The following is a 6,346-nucleotide window of genomic DNA, read 5'->3' as shown; positions in this document are numbered from 1 at the left end:
TTCTCCCTGGACAATCCGTGGTCCGAGTTGGTCCTCTTTCCATGCCCTGGGGCAGTTATGAACTGCTTGAGTGTGTGGACACTCCACGGCACTGCCCAGACCCCCTTCGGAGGAGGACTTGCTGTCCAGCTCCACAGTCAGCCTCCAGGTATCAGCCCTTCCATGTCTGTCTGAGCTGCTGAGCCCTACTTTGCCCAAGCTCATGTCCTCTCTGGGGTGGCCCACGTCTGGTGAGTGGGCGAGGCAGGAATATGAAGGCCTGGCCATTTGGGTCCCACATGGGACACCCTTAGGGACAATTCTTGGTCTAGAGCTCCCTGCTGGGTTGGCTGAAGTTTTGTTGGGCCCGGGGCCACAGTTCTGGTTCTTTCTCTGTACAACCTGGCTTTCAACAGACAGCTCATACCCCTGACTCGGTCTCAGCGTTGACACCTGGCGAGCACACCCGGAACTCCAGGCTGAGAGGTCACGGCTGTGGCTTTCTGCGTACCCACAGCCCTCACCTGCGGGGCTTGCTCTGGAAGGTGCTCGGCAAATGTTTGCTACTCTGTTTCATCGCTGCTCATCACTGCTGACATTTGAGGGGCAGGTCCGTGTGCCCGGTACCAAGGGGAGCAGCCTGAGCATTTGACACGCACGTGACCTTGAGTCCTCAGACAAAGCCACAAGAAAAGCATCATTCTTACTGGCACTTTAAAGACGAGGAGACTAAGGCCCAGGGAGTAGGCGAGAGAGTGCGCACTGGAGCCCGGGCAGCCCGACTCCTGGGGCAGAGCGTCTCACCATCACACTGGAGCTAAGCACTAGGTGCAGTAGACAGCTGGTTACCGAGAGTCAACAGGAACCACAGGGCGACATGAGGCAACGTCAGAAAACCAGAGGGGACCAGACTCAACATTGCAAGGGTAAGCGTCCCTGTGGGGCTGGCAGGCCCGGGAATTTTCTCAGCCTGTGTCATCTGGGACAGCCTCCTTCGTTTGCCCTGCTTAAAACCAGACATTATAGATGGCCTGAACCAGCCCCACACATAGCCTAACCTCCCTGAGCAAGCCCAGAGAGGTTAAGGAACTTGCCCAAGGTCACAGAGCTGGCAGGTGTCTTGCCCTCCAGACCCACGGGGGGTCCCATTCCATTCAGCTCCATCGTCCTTCCCTGTCCCGTCCCTACCACGGTCCTAAAGCTCTCCGAGGGTTCCTCTGGGGACCTTGGAGCAGGAACAGCATTTCCCACTGGGCTGGGTCTGCCTTGGACCCAGGAGCGTGCTGGCTCCTCCCTCATGCCCTCCTCGCTCGCCTGGCCCCATCAGTATTCCGAGCACCTCTGGCACGTAAAGGCGAGGGGATGGAGGGAAGGGCAGTTGTACGAGCGATGCAACCGCGCCACCTCATTTTTATTGCCACCTTGCCAAAGTTCTATTATTACATTTCTCACTTCCCCTTAACATTAAAACATAACAGCACGGTGGCAAGTGGTTAAGTGCTATGAAATCAAACAAGCCTTGGTGTGAAACCCGCCCTACCTCTTTCTAGCAGTGTGACCTTGAGAAATTTACTGAAATTCTTTGAGCCTCAGCTCCTTCCTCTGTGCGGTGAGAGAAATCATGCTTAAGAGTTGCCTCGTCGGGTAGTGGGAAGGTGAACGAAATAATGAACGCGAAGGGCTTGGCACTGGCTTCTGGAACACAGTAAGGCCACAGTAAATTGTAGCCAGTGTTATTTTTATTAAAGATACATACAAGATAACATACGTAGCACCCAGTAAGCATTAATCTGCAGTCCTCGGAAGGGAAGAACAAATCAGCACACGCATTCGTTAGGGCTTCCTCATAACAGAAAAGACTTATCTGATACACGCGATGCTTCTCGGGGTGGAGGCAGGACCAGACTCACCATCTCCAGACCACAGTCCATCGTCGGGCAGGCTCAGGCCGATGTAACCCCTCCTCTCCGAACTCATCGTGGGGTCACATCCGTAACCCCCACCATCTGGGTTTCCTTCAAGTCAGAATGAAGGCAGTCTGCGCGAATCATCCAGAACAGGGTGGAAGGTTGGCGTGGGCAAGATAGGCGGCGTTTCAATAACTCGGGAGACTGAGCTAACAAGGGCCGGGCTCACTGTGCTCCCACTGCAAACACACGGAGATATCTGATAAGACATAATGAAAAAATAAATAAGTACGCAGCTTGAAATGGAGGAAGGAAGGAAGGAAGGAAGGAAGGAAGGAAGGAAGGAAGGAAGGAAGGAATGGAGGGAGGGAGAGAGGGAGGGAGGACAGAAGAAATGAACAAAAAAAGAAAGAGATCCCCAGCTTCTCGAAGGGATCTTCCATTTCAACTAGCAGCATTTATTGACCTAAAGCAGAAATGATGGAGCTTATGAATAACTAGAGAAATGCATGGTAATTTTGTAGAGGATGGCCATAAAGATCAGAGAGCCTAGGCTTCCAGAGCCCTTAGACATCCGGCCGCATGATGCAGTGAGATCGGGCTGCCCAGCACGAGGCCGGGGGAGAAAGCCAGAAGGGAAGAAGACGACTGGGACGGCGAAGGCATCCGTGAGCAAGAAGATTTCTCGCTATGCTCCGTCCACTCGCCTCCCGCCCACCAGGTGAAACACCGGATAAATTTGGGGAGCCCAGGTGCTAAAGGATGTTTCTCTTGTCTCATTGTGCTATTTGAGTTCATACAGAATATGGGCTTGGGGATAAAATAGATCACATCCTGGCTTTGTCACTTTCTATGCATCTGACAGTGGGGGGATTATATAATCACTGTGTGTTCATTTCTTCATCAATAAAAACAAAAACAATAGACACTTTACTACCCATTACACAGAAATGCAATTTTCCATCATTCTCAATGCTTGCCAGGACAACACGCACACACTTTCATTCTCTCTCTCTCTCTCTCTCTCTCTCTCTCTCGGATGTCCCTAAAGAGGGCATAAGAAACAATTCAGTTCTAGAGGACATATGCATTTGGCAGCTCCATACCTGTCAGAACACTTCGAGGGGCCTGGGATTGCCTAGGAACCAAACAATCATAGAGCCTGCCTCCCAGACTTGGTGGGCACGTTGGCAATGCAGTGTCATTAAAACTCTCAATTAATGACCAGCCATAGGATTTTTCAATGAGAGAATTGGTTAGTTACCAAAGCCAGCATGGGCCTTAGACCTGGGTATGTAGGACTCCTGCTCTGATCTTAGTGCTTTAAGGGACCCCAGCTTTGGAGTGCTTTCCGTGAGATTTTCTATCCCCCCCTCCAGCGCCTGAACTGGTCCAGAATACTGTCTGGGCACTGCCTCTCATCTTGCTGCCGCGGATCTGCGTGGGTCCTGGTCACTGGAAGCACCTACCAGAACATTTTCCATGTCTTCCAACAGTGACTGGGAGCTACCCTCCAGGGCTGGCGGCACCATCTGTCTGAATGAGGCCCCTGAGCCCAGACCAAGACCTACATGTACTCGAGTCTCTGTTTATCTCCTTTGGGGGCACTCTGCCACCATCCACATCCCTCCCAAGCCCCTGAGAGGGATTGACCAGACGCTCTGAGAAACTCTGAGGCTCTGTCCTATGGCATTGTCATAGGCCTGGTTCCAGAAGGGCGGTCTGGTGAGGGGATCGTTTCTGCCGGCCAGCACAGTATTTCTCTTGCAGTATCGCAAAGCCTGGGCTGGCAGAATGGTGCCAGCACACTGTTTTTGGTGTCTCTCATTTATATAGGACACCGGGTGAGTTCAGGGCTCTGGGCTCCCCGCGGTTGACGGCTGACCTTTGAGTTTGAGCCATGAGAGCCGACCATGTGTCAGTTACAGCGTCTCCTTGTCCCGGCTCCAGGGCCAGCTCCAGTCTAGAGCACTGTCGCCCTGCGTGCCCCCAGCAGCTGGCGCCCAGAGTAGGCACTTGCCTCTTCCTCAGGCTCCATCCCATGTCCTCCAGGACCGGACAGGCCCATCTCCTCCGAGGGCTCCCGGGACTGTTGCTCTGCAACATCAACAGACCTTTCTGATCTATGGCCTCTCTCGCCTTCCATCAACACAATCTCATGCTCTCCTGGGCTCATCTCAAGCTACACAGGACAAGGGACGGACACGTCTTGCACACATGAGACTGCTCTTCTCTCTCTGCCCACAGGCCCCTCATCTGTCCTCCCCACCAGCAGTGATGTGCGAAAAGCGGGGGTGAGGTCAACACCATAAGAGATCACATTCTAGAAAGGCAATGATGACGGCTTATGGAGACCAAGGGAAGATCCGAGTGGAGGAGGTGTTATTCGGTGTTTGAACCATACAATTCTAGACGGTAAGTTTCGCGTGACCGGACAACGGATTATCGTTTGGATTTTCTTGCATACTCAGGAAGACGGGCCTTTGTGATGGTCATCAGTGAAACCCAGAAGTGACCTCTGAGAAAGTCACCGGCCCCTCCGCCAGTGTTCGCAGCGGCACCCCTGGTGATGCAGCACGCTGGGTGGCGTAACCAGCTCTGCCTAAATGTGGTATGAGGGGGCTGCAAAGGCAAGATCTGTCTAGTTTCGACGCAAACAGGTTCCAAGAGCTCACCAGCATGGTGAGGAATAACACGAGTGCTACCTTTCCTTGCAGTGCGAGATAAGAAATACACCAGGAATGACACATTTGGCAATAAGGAGGACAAAGAATGGTTCCTGGGCCTGAAACGGGAAGAGGCGGCGCCGGGACGCTCCAAAGACTCTTTATTGGCGCTGATCGGACAGTAAACACATACAGAAGCATGGCTTCCGTACCCATCATTCTAAACCCTCACCGATAAATTGCCACCCCACCCCCGAGCTCCCGGATTTCAGAGCACATTTAAAAAATTAAATTGTACCTACAGCTCGCCTCCATCCCCCTCCGAAACAGTGCTCGAGTAGGTGCCCCACGGACCGAGCGGTGACTCTAATCAAAGCCGAAGGCCTTGTTGAGTTCTGGCGTTTGAACCTGTACCCCAGCCCGGTGGCTGCTTTTGTGTCATAATTGGTCTCAGTGTGAGGCAGGTAACCCCTAATTCTTAATCTAACAGCTTCCATTTGGGGCTCAGCATTTCAGCAATAAAAACAGCAGCCTGGTTATGAAGCCCTGTTAATCTGCCCCTTGCTTCCAAGTTCAAAGCTTCCATTCAATTTGAGTGAATGACTCATTACACTGAGGATAATTATTACCTTTGTCAGGCAAAGAGTACTCATCTGGAGATATTTGGAAGGAGCCAAGGACTTCCCATTTTCCACGGATCTCTTCCTGGGACCAATTTTATCCCCCACCGTTCTTCCCTCCTCCTTGCCTCGTGAGCTCTAACTTCAGTGCGGGGCGTAAAGTCGGACTTTGTCAGTTCTGCCAAGAACTCGGGATCATGCTTTTCAGCCAGAGGTATACGCTACTCCTTTTTGGCTTCCAGACAGAATAGGCTTTCTTGTAGGACCTTGGGGAGAGCTACAAAAAGGTGCCCCCACGCTACAACCTGCTGATATTTTCCTACTAAGCCCAGCAGCTGGTTTGCGGAGCCATATCGCCAATATGAAGATACAGGGGGTGACGATTTAACCAGCTGCTTTGCTACTCCAAAATGAGGACTTATTTGGTTGGCAAGTAATAGACATTGATACTGAAGAGGGAAAATGACATTTGTCTTAGTTTGCTCGGGCTGCCATAATAAAGTCCCAGGCGGATGACCTTAGCACCAGAAATTTCTTCCTCACTGTTCTGGAGGCTGGAAGTCTGAGATTAGGGTGCCAGGAGCGTTGGTTCTGGTCAGGACCCCCTTCCTGGCTTACTGATGGTTGCCTCCTCGCTGTGTGGTCAAAGGGTCTTTCCTTAGTGTGTGTGTGTGTGTGTGTGTGTGTGTGTGTGTGTGTGGTGAGATATCTCTTCCTCTCTCCTACTCCTCTCTCCACCAGTCATCTTCGATTAGGATCCCACCCTTATGACCTCATGGAACCTTAATTACCTCTTAAAAGCCCTATCTCCAAATACAGTCACATTGGGGGTTAGAGCTTCAACATACGAATTTTCGTGAGACACAATTCAACCCATAGCAGTTTTTATTACAGAAATGCTGGGAAGTTCACAGAGCTAAATAATCAAGATAATCGGAATTTGTGACTGATGGAAACCATGTCAGCTCTGGATGTAAATAAAAAGAGTGCAGGAAGTATATTTCACAGGACTGGCCTATATATATAAAGATTTAGCGGTGGCCTTTGACACTCGTTCATTCAACCCAAGGTTTAAATTTTCAGGAGAGAGAGAGAGTGAATTAATGGCTAGACTTGAGTCCTGTGCCCATCCTGCAACTAGTAACTCTCTCCAAAGGAAGAGATGATGTTTTCT

The 6,346-nt window shown here is 51.3% G+C and overlaps 1 long non-coding RNA gene across 1 annotated transcript; it reads left to right on the top strand.

Annotated features, from left to right (window-relative positions):
- The first annotated feature begins 387 nt into the window (after window positions 1-387).
- On the top strand, window positions 388-5,691 carry LOC117797494. Its single transcript, XR_004622505.1, has 3 exons — window positions 388-905; window positions 2,411-4,301; window positions 4,604-5,691. It is a non-coding gene; the product is annotated as an uncharacterized LOC117797494 (long non-coding RNA).
- The last annotated feature ends 655 nt before the right edge of the window (window positions 5,692-6,346 follow it).

Source organism: Ailuropoda melanoleuca, chromosome X (genome assembly GCF_002007445.2).
Source record: "Ailuropoda melanoleuca isolate Jingjing chromosome X, ASM200744v2, whole genome shotgun sequence".
NCBI lineage: Eukaryota > Metazoa > Chordata > Mammalia > Carnivora > Ursidae > Ailuropoda > Ailuropoda melanoleuca.
This window is presented reverse-complemented; position numbering and strand designations above follow the sequence as displayed.